Below are 14,791 nucleotides of genomic sequence, written 5' to 3'. Positions count from 1 at the left end.
GAGGGGACAGATGCATCCTCATTCCCCCCCACCGGCAGCCCGGGGACCCTCCCTCCCGGGGCTGATCTGATCTGATCCGATCCGATCCGATCCTATCTGTTCCCCTTCCCAGGGAAGCGCGGACCCGCACCGCCCAGCTGAGGCCAAGGGTGGGCTTCAGGTGCGGGCGGGAATGGCTGGTGCCCGCTAAGCCACAGCTCCCCCTCCGCGGCCGAGTTCCGGGGAAGCGCTCTGCAACGCCCACCGCTTTCCCCTAGTCGGAGCCCGCACGCCCCAGGGAAGTGACACGCCCCAGCCCCAGCCCCAGCCCCAGCTCCCCGCGGGCTGGGCGGGGAACGCGCTGAGCCCTTGGCCCCGCTCCCAGCCCCTGGCCGCGGCCCTGCTCCCCTCCCCCACCCGCGCAGCAGCCAACCGCCGGGCTGGGCTGGGCTCGGCCAGGCAGGAGCCCCCCGGAGGCCGCGGGCCCACCCCCAGCAGCAGCAGCAGCAGCAGCCGCCGCCACGGAGGCAGGCGGCGGCCGCTGAGCGTCCCGCGCTGGACACGATGGGGGGCCCGTAGCGGCGCGGCACGGCGGGACCTCGGTGCACGGTGGCTGGCGAGCGGGAGCCGCCCTGGCGGGCGCACTCAGGTACGCAGCAGCGCCTGCTGGCCGGGCCGGGAGGTGTAACCCGAGCCGGCCCCGCTGGGCCCGCCGCTATTTTTAGCGAGGCCTCGGGGGGAAGTTGTGAGGCGCACGGGCGGAGCGGGGCTGCTGCCCCCGGGCCCAGCGCGGGCGCCCTGGGGTTGGTGAGTGCCGGCTGCCGGGGGCGCGCGAAACTCGGGGAAGTTTGGCCAACTCCGGCCGAGCCCGGCGCGGGAAGGGGAAGGGGAAGGGGAAGGGGCGGGGGCGAGCCGCGCTGGCTGGCCGCTGGGTTTGCCCGCTGGCTTCTTCAGCGGGCTGGTGCCTGGCCCCACGCAGCCACGCTGAGTGCGAGCCCGGTCAGGCCCCCCGGGCCCCATGGGAGGGAGTACGGCCGGGGGGCGCGGGGGCGGGGTCTTACGGTCTTGGCTCCAGAGGCGACTCGCGGCTGTGGTTGGGGAAGGGGGCGCCACGTGAGGGTTGTGGGGGCACAAGGCTGCGCTCCGGCTCGCCTCCCCCTGTACAGGCGGCTCGTGCGCGAGGGGCGCGGAGGACGGGCCGGGTGGGGGCTCGGGGCTGCAGCGCCACCTTCACCCCGCTTCAGTCCCTGGGGCTCTGGGTGAGGGGCGGCACAATGAACGCGTGCAACTCAAGGGGGGGCTAACGCCATAATGTTCGGTGCCCTCCCCAAGGGGCTGCATTGCTCCTGGGGGTGGGGCGGGGCAGGGCAGGTGCGCCTTCCTCAAGCCTTCCCTGAGGGGTGGCCTGAGCCATCTGCTGCTGCCCCAGAGTCCTGCACTTTGAGAGACTCCGGTACAAGCTGTTGCTAACTGGGAGGCAGGTGAGCCCACAGCAGTGCTAGGGAAGCAGTTCTCTTTGGGCACACCCCTGCTCCAGGAGTGGGGGAGTCGTCTGTGCCCTGAGAACCAGCATTGGGTATTAGTCTCAGGGCAGCCTGCAAAGAAGGTAGTGGGAAGCACTGGGACTCTAGCAACAGGAAAAGAAACACTGTCCCATGTACCAGAGAGGTAGCCAACTCCTAGTCTGTATCTTCAAAAGCAACAAGAAGTCCTGTGGAACCCTGTAGACTAGTAGATATTTTGGAGCATAAGCTTTCCTGGGCAAAGACCTCCTGCATCAGATGCAATTGACAAAGTGGGTCTTTGCCCATGAAGGCTTATGCTTACGCTTCGCCCACAAATGCTTATGCTCCATAATGTGTTAGTTGATAAGGTGCCACAAGACTGTCCCATGCGGTGGAAAGAGGGAGCTTAGCCCACAGCCAGCCACCTGTGGGCTTCCTTCCTCCCTGTGCTGGGGAACACGGTGAAGGCTGCCACCAGGAGAAGCTGTTGGAAGAGGTGTACTGCAAGGGTGGTCACTTCCACTGCCTGGGGCTGTGGAGCAGAGTCTGCAGCAGCTCCTCTGTCTGGGTCCCCCTGAACATTTAGCTGGTGGAAGAAAAGGTCACAACACTAGACAAAGCTGCCTCAGTGAATGGACTGAGTATTATTAACAAGGGGAAGACCAAGACAAAGCTGCCAACAACAACACTCTCACACTCAGAGGGGTGCCTTGGAAGATGTGCAGGAGCTCATGTGCTTGGGCAGAGATTATGGGCAGAGACTGAGCAACAGGTAAGTATATCAGTGGCAGGTCAGGGAAAGCTGCATTCAAGACTCTCCATCCAATATGGAGTTCACAAATAATATCTGCAAAGATGAAACTGCGGATCTTCAACATAAATATGAAGAGTGCTCTGCTGTATGGATGTGAGACCTGATGTACTAAAAAAAGTCTTTAAATCATAAGCTCCAGACATTCATAAATAGATGCCTGAGGTACATGCTTCACATCAAATGACAAGCCTTTGTCACAAATGAGGAGCTTTGGAATAGAGCAGGACAAGAATCACTTGACGTTCATATCAAGAGAAGAAAGTGGGGATGCTTACACCACACTCTCAGAAAACCATCATCCAGTTTAGTCCGTCACACTCAAATGGAATTGCAAGGAACATGCAAAAGAGAGAAACTGAGATTGAAGGACAGCAACTGGGGTACTCCTGGAGTCAACTAGTTTTGTCCCAAGACAGAGCGAAGTGGAGGAGGCTTGTAGATTACCTATGTTCCACTGGGAGTACAGGGGTTTTAGTAGTAGTAAATACAGGACCTATATCTGGTGGGAGGGGGCATGTGATACCGTGCGAGCCTCTGCCCTGCCCTTGTGTTTTCTTTGCTTGGCTAGACTGCCCAGCTGTGATGGGAGCTCTGGTCGGTCCCTCTGGGTATAAGTCCTGCCCCCCCTCCCGCCCTGCGCCTCCAAGGTTCCTTTATTACACAGCAAAGTTGTTCCTGTGCATGTATATATTGCTATTATTGTCTTATTATTACAAACTAAAATCCAGTCTATAGCCTGGTGGAATTACATTGATACTTATAGATCACCAGTTGTCCTGTTTCTGTCTGTATTTGGAAAATCCCAGTATGTTCTCTGTCTCCACCCTTGTAGCAGTTGAATGGGGGTTGGGTAGTGGGTTAGAGCAGCCCCAAAGATTTCTTTTAAGTGTTGCTACTGCTTAAGGCATGAAACACAAAGCAAACAAAACATTGTGACCCTCTAAACATATTTGTGGGCGGTGATGGGAGAACTTTATTGAAAGAAAAAAATGTAGTCTTAAAAATGTTGGCGCTGTTTTGCTTCACAATCACATTCTTTAGATAAATCACCTATTTTATGTGGGCTAGGATTCCCTGTAAGACAGCAAGGAGCTTTCAGGGAGTGTCATCTCACCAGTAGTATTTACTCTAGTGATCAAATTTCACTGTATCTCGTGCACATCTGCAAAACAGTTTGTAAACTTGTAGGCTATTTTGAAATTGAGGCTAGTGAGCAATCAGTGTTCTGCTTTCCATGCAGGATATAACAGTAAACTGTTTTTTTTTGTTGTGTGATTTATGGTAAGTGCACAATGTGAAATAAAATTGAATAAAGTCCTTTAAAAACAGATTCCATAAATTAAAGTTTTGGAGCCAGCCACATTAAGAAAAATGGAGTAATTGGATAGTTGGTGTTTACTCACAATAAAATCCCAAGCGCTTATATTTAACTGCTGTTCTGCAGTTGTTCAGAGGTAGTTACTTATTGGACAGTCATGGTAAATATCTTAGCTCAGTATATTTAATAGATTCCTCCAGGGCTGCACTTTGCTCCACCCATAACTGCAAGGAGCAGCCCATAGAGATACCATGGGCCACATTTCTGCTCTCAGCTATTCCATTGTAAATAACTGAAATAACTTCATTGAAGTCAGTGGAATAGCTGTCTCTTATAGATGTGCAAATGAAAGCAGAATGTGGCTGTCAGCCTGCCAACAAGCATTTCATAAGATAAATCAGATTTATTGAGGACGTTTGTCAAATTGATGAAAGTTTCATTTGAATTTAAAAAAGTCTTTTACATAGCTGTTCACTCAGATCAGAGCAGAACATATTCCTGGACACAGGCCTAATTAAACCAGGCTTGTTATGAGATCTGGAAAGATTTGTTTGAGGCAGGGATACTGATTTAAAAGATGTTTCTGAAAATATGGGTGCAGGGATTGAAATGTCTTGTTGACTGTCTTTTGAAATATAGGAACATTTATGGAAAGTTGTGCAAAACATCTTAAGAAGGAAACCTATTTAAATAGAACATTCCTATCTTTTATCTCCTCCACTGTATCCCAGCCTTTCATGCCAAGAAATGCAACGTGTTAGTTAATATGCTAGTAACTTTTAATTATAAAGTGTGTGAAAACAAGGCAGTTGAGTTGCCTTTTCAGTGTCTAATGGGTTTCCCTGGGAGTGCTGCTCTGTGAAATGCAGGCAAATGTTTGCCTATACAGGTAACTCATCAGTGTATTTTTGTTTTGCTTTTTTATTTGAGCTGGAATTATCAATTTATCCACAGTAGTAAACTTTTAGAAGTAACTGCTCATGATAGGGAACTTGCAAGGTTTCTATCATGCAGTGTTTTACTTGAATCCTGTCATCTTCAGTACTGATATAATTGTGTCTTTAACACATGGAACAATCACTAATGTCACAGCGATGTACGACAGCACCAGTTAGTATCACCATGCCTATGTCTACACTAGCCAAAAACTTCGAAATGCCCGTGCACATGGCCATTTCAAAGTTTACTAATGAAGTGCTGAAATACATATTCAGTGCCTCATTAGCATGCGGGCAGCCGCGGCACTTCAAAATTGACACAGCTCGTCCAGACGGCCTCCTTTTCGAAAGGACCCCACCTACTTCGAAGTCCCCTTATTCCTATGAGCAGATGGGAATAAGGAGACTTGGAAGTAGCCGGGGTCCTTTCGAAAAGGAGCCCTGTCTGGGTGAGCCGCGCGTCGGCGAGCCTTGTCAATTTCGAAGTGTTGTGGCCTCCCGCATGCTAATGAGGCACTGAATATGTATTTCAGCACTTCATTAGTAAACTTCTAAATGGCCATTTGCATGACAGTTTCGAAGTTTTTGGCTAGTGTAGACACGGCCCATATGTGGAGTGTTTCTATTACAGTCTGATCATACAACAGTAACTAAAGTAGTGCTTATATGTTAGTGATCCCTTGGGGTCCTTCCCACTGTGGGGAGGCAAGCAACTCCTCCACTAAGAAATCTCTCTCCAGGATGGATCTGAAGCTGCCAGCAGACCACACGCCATCAAAGAGGTGGGGAGAACAGAAGAGCTCACCTGGGGCAGATTCTGCTCCCATACGCCTGTGGAATAGTAGTTTACCCTTCAGCTAGCTCTGTGATTTCAACAGGAAAGGACAAAAGGTTACAAGGAGGAATGGTCTACACTAGTCCTTACAGTTGGCTGCAGATATGCAATTCTAGCTATGGGTTGCTCTGCCATTAAGTATGGACATACCCTTAGAATGTGAGGAAGGCAGAATGGAATAAAGAGCAGAACAAAAGAGCAGCCAGAAGTAGAATGAGAGCCTTTCTAGTCCCTGCCTCTTGTAGCACAGGTCTCTTGGAGGGCACTGGATGTGTAAAGTTTTACCTCTACGATCATTTTCCTACGACTGTGCTTAATTGTATGTAAAGATATACGCTAATCAGATGTGACCCTTGCTTTTTTATCGGTTTGCTCATGAGGCTGTTTATTGCTTCAGAAGTTGCTAGTTGTTTGATTTATATGACTACTCATGTCATGCTTAGACTATCAATCAGAGAATCAAGTTTCAGCATTTGGAATGCTGGAAATGTTATTCTAAATGCCAAACTTTCATGGACAGAATATGAGGCATTCTCTGTACTTAGGAAGCACTGTATTTCTTTGACTATTTTCAGTGTTCCAACAGCTAAAACAGTGCTAGACAGACATTGTTGCAATTACATTTAGGTGGGAAGCAAGGCATAAGGAATAACAAAGAATAGAACGGATGGGGTGTGGGTTACCACAATGCCACTGTGTGGTTGCTGCTAAGTATGTACACTTTGTGATGGTTCAGTAGAAGGCTGGGTTTCTTTTCAGTTAGCTGTCTTATTTATTGTCGCTCTTTGTATCAGCCTCCTGGGTGAGGTCACAGTGTAGGAAGGATTTGAATGAGGAAAGAGCATTTGTCTGGCAGAGCAGAACTGGGATGGTGTTTCGAGGTGAGAGGCAACGTGTAAAGAACAGGCTAAGGAGCATCGAATCTGCCATTGCTGCTGACCTCCTGGAGGCAGAAAGTATCGTATTGCATCAGCCTTGCTTGGCAGGAACAGACTAATGTTGGGGCTTGAAGGAACATTTTGTGCTCAGATTGTTTACCACAAGTCACTTACTGTATAGAATCCTGAAATGCAGCTGCTACTTACTTACAGAAAGTTTTGATGTGTGAAATGTACAATGTGTCTTATTCCTAAGAGTTTGATCATCAGTGTATGAGAAATATGCTCCATGTAAATGATTAAGACCATCCCTTCACAAAGATATTTTCCGTATCTAGTCATCCCAGCATATGAAATGCTAAATACATATAAGCAGGCGACTTTTTGAAAAGGAGTCAGAGCAAACAACAATAAAACATGTAGTTCATAGTAACTTCTTTTGTTCAATACCTTTAGAAAATACTGTCAGCTTCAGAAAAGCTTAACTATACTCTTGAGCAGGGCTGCAGGTTTGTTATGCTGGTGAAAATGTCACACATACCAGGACTCTTCTATCTGTCTATTACATCTGTGCTGAAAGGCTCTAGTTGGGTTAAACCTCTGTCCTAGAGCAGATGAGAGGCAGCCCTACCCTGTCATGGTAACTCCCATGTCCTGAAGGGCTGGGTGGGCCTCGCTCCCTGGTGCAGGCATTGTGACCTGACTCGTGGAATTGTAGCATCATTTACTCCATTTGGCCTGTCCACTCCTCCATGATGGAAGGTCAACTTGGGCCAACCTGAGTAGTGTTGCAAATACAGGTACCAGGCTACAAAACCTGGAGGAGGACCAGACCAGACAAGAGCAAATATGGTATTTATCTTTAAAAGGGGGATGAAGGACAACCCAGACAATTCTAGACAAATCAGCTTAATTTCAGTACTGGCAAGATAAACATTAAAATAATCAATGACTATCAAGTATAGTGGATTACTAGTATTTCTCCTCACTAATCTGTAAATATATCATCAGTCCCCCATGCACAGGAGTCTGCTCTCTGTTGGCCGGTATGTAGCAGTTCTGTTTTCTCTCCCATAGGTGGTATATCTCCATCTCATAGGACCTGACAAGGGCAGCTGAACAACCTGTCCAGCAGAGTTTGATGGCTAGCTGACCAAAGCTCAGTTCAGATAAAGCTGAGTTAATAGTTGCAGGCTGGGGAATGTAATCAGAATTACCAGAGGAGACTACATTAGTTATCTCAATGAAGGGATTGTGCCTGGTAGTTAGAACCTGGATATTTTGCTGAGTTCCCCCAGCTGCTTTTTGGATATTCCAAGTACTGGAGCAGCAAAGTTCCTGTGTTCAGGGCTGCACCTGGCAAAACATCTGTACTTTACTCTTTTGGATGCACACCTCGCCATGGTGATTCATACTTGCGTCGCTTCAAGATCTTGTTGCTGCAGTGAGCTCTGCACCTTCAGGTGATTTGGAAATTTGTCTTGAAGTTGGTGCTGAAGGCTTGTTAAACTGAGTTCACTCAAGGAACATGTTGTACCTGTGCTGCTTGATCTGCAGTGGCTGCCAGCTTGGTTTTGGGATGAAGTTCAGGGTGTTAGTTTTGGCTGATAAATAGCTGAATAGTTTGATGACCAGTGAGACCACTTGATGATGCTGCAGAAGTTGGTAACTGAGATGCATGAATTAAGAGGGGAGAAGGGACAGGTGGGAGTGCACACTCTATGAAGGATTCTCAACTCTACACGAAATACCTTTATCTACCTCTTTTTTTAACTCATGTGTCTAATAGAGCTTGGATTGATTACCTTCAGGACCTGGTGAGTTGGAGTACTTTTGTATACCTTTGATGAGCCCTGTGGAGTTTATTAAAGTTTTTTGTAATTACTGCTGTACACTTCACGTAGTAGGCAGAGGCTTATAAATGCAAATGTCACAAAATGGGCGCTGCTGCACAGTTGATCAGGCTGGCAGCAGGTCCCACATATGATCTCAGAGAATAATTAACACAGCAAAAATTATTTGATTGCATGCATTTGATTGCATAACAATTTAAAAACCATGTTTAAATTGAATATTTAACAATTGGAAAGCAAATTAAAAGTAATATGTAGCTTGAATGGTTAATGGTCGAGTTTTTATCCCAATATAACAGCCTAATTTTTAACCCATTAAGTACATACACACTCATAAGCCCATTCACACTTTCTCTCTGGGGCTGCCCAGACCCCAGGTAATGTTGTTTAGCTGACTGAGGTGAGAGTCCGACGTGCACATCATCCCAATATGCTGAGTTGATGGACTTTGACAAATTGATGTAGTATTTATTTTCTTGGTATGATGCAGACTAGAGGGAGTGATGTTTAGTTTATTGGTTGTACCCCTCAACCCGGGTGGTGTGCTGCTCAGTCCATTGGTCATATCCCTCAACCTGTGTGAGGTGCTACTCAGTTCATTCGTTGTACCCTCCAGTCCAGGTGGGGTGCTCGTCCATGACCATTTTGGAACATCTTGCTTACATTACCCCAATTCTGCTTGCCTCAGCCATGAGCGTGAACATCAGTGTCTCCTTGGAGTTCATTTTTTTTTTTTTTTTTAACTTGGTAACAGTTTATCTAGGAACAGGCCTCCTTTTTATATAAATTTTGCTTTTCTCAGCGTGCAGTTCTGTTCAGGGTAAACACTGGGGCACTGGCTCAGACCTGAAGTGATGAACAAGTCCATAATCCAGTGAGACACTGGCTCAGAATGGCCTCTCTTCAGCTCACCTACTGTTAATTCATTAATGCTGATCATTTGCACCACTCACTCATGCTAACTGCCTGTGATTTGTAACACAAATAGTCTTAAAAAAACCCTCCTAGATAATACTGATGTGGAGAGAGGCATTAGAACTGAAATTATCATGTCATGAAGGTCTTGATCTGTCAGTTATACCATGGTTCTTGGTCTTTTTCTTTCTGAGGTGGTCCCCTCTTTGACATGCAGTAAAAGCTCTAGGCTCCAGCCTGGGTGAGGGATAGGACTTGGGTGTAGGTGTAGTTTGGCTTTTATTTTGGGGGAGGAGCAAGGGCCATTGAGGCTCAGGTCAGCTCTGCATTATAGGGTGCCAGCTCAACTCCCTGCCTTAACTCAGCAGGCCAGCTGGGGGGGTTGGGGGTGGGCAGAATCAAAAACTGTAACTCTAAAGAGGAACACAGTTCGAAAATTTGAAAGGCATTCAGGTTGCAGGGAGAGTGTAGCTAGGGGGCTTGTTTGAGTAGGGGCAGCTCAGGGTACAGGAAGAGGGGTAGCTAGGGATTGTTTCCAGAAGAGCACCCACTGCATTGGCTGCTTGCTAAGAGCTCTGCTACCTTGGAGCTAGAAGCTTCTTCTAGCCCACCGCTGCTGTGACTGGCTGCATGAGCAGCCAAAGGGGGTTGGGAGCTGAGGATCAGCCACAGCCCTGGGCACCAGCAGCTGATGAGGAAGGCGGGGGAAGGCACAGCTACCCCCTCTGTGGCAGTGCCAGCTAGAGGGCCAGCAGTCCTACACTGCCTGGCTCTGACTTTTGCCCTGTGACCAGACCAGAGGGTGGGGCCTGGGGCAGACTGGTGGTGGGTGAGGTGGGGTGGAGCAGGAAGGGGGCCTGGGACTGACTTGCTCTGGGCAAAGCACTGCAGAGTTGGGGGGCAACCCTCCCTCGCCCTCCTCCAACTCAGTCCCTGGGCTTTGCTTCAGCACTAAGCTGCTTCCCTCTTCAGATGAGGGATGTACTGGAGCTCCTGGTTTCAGCCCCATGCCACTGCTGGCTTCAGATGGGGGAGAGGGCATCTGAGCTTCACTAATGCTCCCAGCTTCAGCCCTGGGGCAGGGGTGGGGAGTGCACCAGGGCACTCAGCTTCAGCAATCTTAGGTTTGGTAATGTGTCAGCAATACTGATAGTGATTGGCATCAATAGAATGATTCATACAGGTTTGATCAAAAGTTTCGCTTCACTTCTTTGAGATTTGGCTCAAGGTTATATAGTTCATCCTAAAAGTTCTCAAGCAGCCTCAACTCCTTTCCATCCCACAAGGTCAGTGTTTAGAAAAGGGTTGTCTCTCTTGATTCTGTGACCTTTTACTTTGCAGGTTGGTGAAGAGGATTTGAGTCTTAGCTCTTTAAATAGGACAGGTTGGTAATAATGTGAATATCAAAACCCTGGAGCTTCTTTCTGTGGCTGCTAGGTTAAATTGGGTGAAGGTCAAGCTGAGGCAAATCTCTCACCCAGCACTTTGCCCTCTGTCTCTCTCCAAAAATCCGTGGCAGTCAATTGATTTTTATCAGTTTTAAGATCAGGTACTTGAAATTTTTAAGCTCCTCACGATAGGCCTTCCCTTGCTTTCCAGCGCCAACCAAACAGTGTAAATTCGGGAATACAGGATTCTTAAATGCACCAAATTTACACGGTTCTTGAAATGTTCTCAGTGAGGTAGAATTTCAGTTTTGCTACAGGTTGACGCTCTGTGGTCTGGTGCTCTGCAGTCCGGCAGCATCTGTGATCCAGCAGGCTGGGAATGATGCCCCATTGGTGGGCTTGTGTTAGGGAGCCGCAGCTGGCAGGGTGTGGAGTTCCCACCTGCTGGCAGCCAAATGGTGGGAAGGAGGGCTGATGGGCAGGGAGCTCTGCCAGTCGCCTGGCAGTGGAGCTGGGCTGGCCAGAAGGAACCAGAGTCCCTACCTCCCCTGCTGGCAGCCCTGTGGTGGGGAGCCTGGCTGGCAGGCAGGGTACCAGAGGCACCCCCCGACCAGCAGCCCTGAAGTGGGAATCCTGTCCAGGAGCGGAGCTTCTGCTCCGGCAGCATGGGGGCAAAGAGTGGGCAGCGGTCATGAGGGGAGCCCAGCCAGCAGACTGGCAGCCCCAGAGGCCTGACCTTCCATTGTCCAACACCCTTGTTTGGGGCCTGTCAAGTTATTAGGGTACAAGACCAGGGAGGTACAACCTGTAGAAGTTTCTGTTGCTTTGATTTCCAGATAGCATAGTGATTGCACTGCTGTGTAATAGTCACTCAGTTCAGCAGCTCCTAACTGGGCAAAGAGAAATGAAAATAAGTATTTCTGCATCGATAATTATTGATGATTTTTGCCAATATGAGCTTTTATTTTTCTCTTTATAGAAACTGCGTAAGTTTTAGTGTCAGTCATTTCTATTGACTTACTGTTGCCTTTTTCTTAGGTCTGATATGGAAGGAGAATTCTTACTAGTTATTTACATCTCTGAGTTTATTAAAACAAATGAAATATGTTCGTACTTGAAAAATGGCAACTTGACAAGGATCCGTTTTTGACAGTGACTGCCAGGCTGTAAGCATGACCCCTTGGGTGTGGGCTGTGTGTGAGTGTGAGTTTTAGAAGTGGGAGAGAAGACTTATATGGCAGAGAAGAATATTTTTTTCTGATCTGTGAAAGCCAGCATGAAAATTATATGCTTGCACCATCACCAAGTGCACAATATCACTGAGACATGGTAGTGACTTGTTCATTATCTAGCCGCCTGATTCTGTTGTGTTTCCCTACTCTGACCCATATAAACTTTTCAGTGCAAAAATATCAGGGGCAGAAAATTCATCTACTTAATTCCAGCTCACATCTGATTTAGCTGGTTATTTGTGGCAAAGTACGTCTCTCAACACATCTAGGTAGAGTTGTGCTGGGGCGGAGCCGGTGGTAGTGGTCTATGTAGGTGCCTGGGATATAGGGAAGAATAGGAGAAAGCTGCCTAAATTTGGTCTCTAGGATCTATGTAAGCTATTGAAGTCCAGGACCTCCATGGTAGCATTCTCTGAAATGCTTCCAGTTCCACACGTGGGGCCAGGTAGACTGGGAGAACTGTAGGATCTCAGTGTGTGGATAAGTCAATAATATAAGGAAGAGGGGTTTTGATTTATTAGGAACTGTTTAAACTTTTGGGAAAAGGGTAGCTTATGGAGGAAGGATGGGCTCCATCTAAACCAACATGGAACCAGATGGCATTCACCCAAGAGTTCTCAAATAACTCAAATGTGGCATTGCAGAACTATTGATTGTGGTTTGTAACCTGCCCTTTAAATCACCTTCTGTACTCATTGACTGGAAAATAGCTGACGTAACACCAATATTTAAAAAGGGCTCTAGAGGTGATCCCGGCAATTACAGACCAGTAAGTCTAATGTGAGTACCAGGCAAATTGGTTGAAACCATAGTAAGGAATAAAATAGTCAGGCACATAGAAGAACATAATTTGTTAGGCAAAGGTCAACATGGTTTCTGTAAAAGGAAGCCATGTCCTACTAGTCTGTTAGAGTTCTTTGAAGGGGTCAACAAACATGTGGACAAGGAAGATCCAGTAGATATAGTGTACTTAGATTTCCAGAAAGCCTTTGACAAGGTCCCTCATATGATGGGGGCTAATTTCAGCTGCACCTAATCAGGAGAGAGATCTTGGAGTCATCATGGATTGTTCTCTGAAAACATCCTTGAAGTGTGCAGTGGCAGTCAAAAAAGCAAACAGGGCATTAGGAATCATTTAAAAAAGGATAGAGAATAAGGTGAAGTATATCTTATTGACCTTATATAAAACCATGTTACTCTCACACCTTGAATGCTGTATACAGATGTGTTCACCTCATCTCAAAAAAGATATATTGGCATTAGAAAAGGTTCAGAAAAGGACAGCTAAAATGGTTAGGTGTTTAGAATGGCTCTCATATGAAGAGATATTAAAGAGACTAGGATGTTTCATCTTAGAAAAAAGGAGACTAAGTGAGGATATGATAGAGGTATATGAAATTAAGGGTGGTATAGAGAAAGTGAACAAGGAAAAATTATTTACTTATTCCCATAATATAAGAGCTAGGGAAAACCAAATGGAAATTAATGGGAGCAGGTTTAAAACAAATAAAAGAAAATTCTACTTCACACAGTGTACAGTCAACCTGTGGAACTCCTTGCCAGAGGAGGCTGTGAAGGCTAGGACTATAACAGTTTAAAAAGAGCTAGAAAAATTCATGGAGGTTAGATCCATTAACGGTTATTAGCCCACATGGGTAAGGAATGGTGTCCCTAGCCTCTGTCTGTCAGAGGCTGGAGCTGGATGGCAGAGAGAGATCATTACCTGTTCAGTTTACTCCCTCTGGGGCACCTGGCATTGGCCACTGTTGGCAGACAGAATACTGGACTAGAAGGACCTTTGGTCTGACCCAGTGTGGCCGTTCTTATGTTCTTATCAACCAGATAGCTGGTGCTTAAAATTAAAAATGTTGTAGAGTGGCTTCTAAACTAAGAGCTGAGAGAGAGCTAACAGGTGCAGAGGGCTACATGGAATGGGCAGAGATGTCTCTTAAGGGGGGGATCTATTCAATGGTTTTTTCCCTTAGGAAAAAAGGTGCTGGAATTCTGCCCCCCCCCCCAGATTAAACCCCTCCCACAGCCCCAACCCATCTCCATGCTTAACCACCCTCCAGCCTCCCATAGCCCCAACCTGCTGCAGCCTTAAACCACTGCCCCCCTGCCACCAGCCTTAACTCCCTGCCCCTGGTGCAGTGTGAATCTGTCACTGGCCTTAACCCCCACAGCCACGCTTTAACCCTCTACCCTCCCCGTGGCTGGGCTTTAACCACCCCTGGCCCCCCCCGAGACCCCAACCTACCACAACGTTAACCCCCCACCCTCTTCTGTGGCCTCAACCTTCCACCAGGCTTTAAGACCCCCCTCCCATACCCTTCCCCTCATGGACCCAAACCGCACCCAGCCTTTAATCCCCCTAATCACCGCCCCAACCCAGGATTCACTTGCATTTCAAAAGGAGCGCCACATGCTGCAGGTCCTTTGCTGGCCACCATGTTCCCTTCCGCACAGCTGTGCGACTCCCCCCAGTCCTCCTTCTCTCCCCGTGTACAGTACAGCAGGGGTAGCTGGCCATTAAAACAATTAAATTGAGCCCTACTCTTTCATTGGCAGACAGGGAGCTGGAGGTGGAGCTCAGCAGTGCCGGGAGCTGCAAGTGACTGTGTAAAGAGCCACATGTGGCTCAGAGCTGCTCAGCTGCCTTTTAAAAATGGCGGCCATGGGGGAAAAAGGTGGAAGAACATTCTGCTGCTTTCTACCAGAAAAAAGTCCTGGATCTATTAGTGGAGATTCTCTATGCTCTAGTAAAGAGGAGAAGATGGAAGTTGATAAAATATGGAGAAGAACTGATGAGAAACAGTTAAATGATGAGTCTCATTCAGTCACTTCGGCTACGTCTACGTTAGCCCAAAACTTCAAAATGGCCATGCAAATGGCCATTTCGAAGTTTACTCATGGAGCGCTGAAATACATATTCAAAGTCCAGGAATAAGGGGATTTGGAAGTTGCTGGGGTCCTTTCGAAAAGGAGCCCTGTCTGGATAAGCCGAGCGGTGGCGAGCCGCGTCAATTTCAAAGTGCCACGGCTGCCGGCATTCTCATGAGGCGCTGAATATGTATTTCAGCGCTTCATTAGTAGACTTTGAAATGGCCATTTAGAAGTTTTGGGCTAGTGTAGACAC

General features: G+C 47.7%; 1 protein-coding gene across 4 annotated transcripts in view; it reads left to right on the top strand.

Moving 5' to 3' along the window:
- The first annotated feature begins 306 nt into the window (after nucleotides 1-306).
- GHR (growth hormone receptor) overlaps nucleotides 307-14,791 on the top strand; it is a 194,060-nt gene continuing 179,575 nt past the window's right edge. For 2 of the 4 annotated variants that reach the window (XM_074995615.1, XM_074995611.1), the window contains exon 1: nucleotides 718-786. The gene's annotated coding sequence lies outside the window, so the exon portion shown is untranslated. Of the gene's footprint in view, nucleotides 629-717; nucleotides 787-14,791 lie in introns of those variants that run through there. The other 2 variants (XM_074995610.1, XM_074995613.1) reach the window with 2 other exon arrangements.

The sequence above is a fragment of the Carettochelys insculpta genome, chromosome 5 (assembly GCF_033958435.1).
Source record: "Carettochelys insculpta isolate YL-2023 chromosome 5, ASM3395843v1, whole genome shotgun sequence".
Taxonomy (NCBI): Eukaryota; Metazoa; Chordata; order Testudines; family Carettochelyidae; genus Carettochelys; species Carettochelys insculpta.
This window is presented reverse-complemented; position numbering and strand designations above follow the sequence as displayed.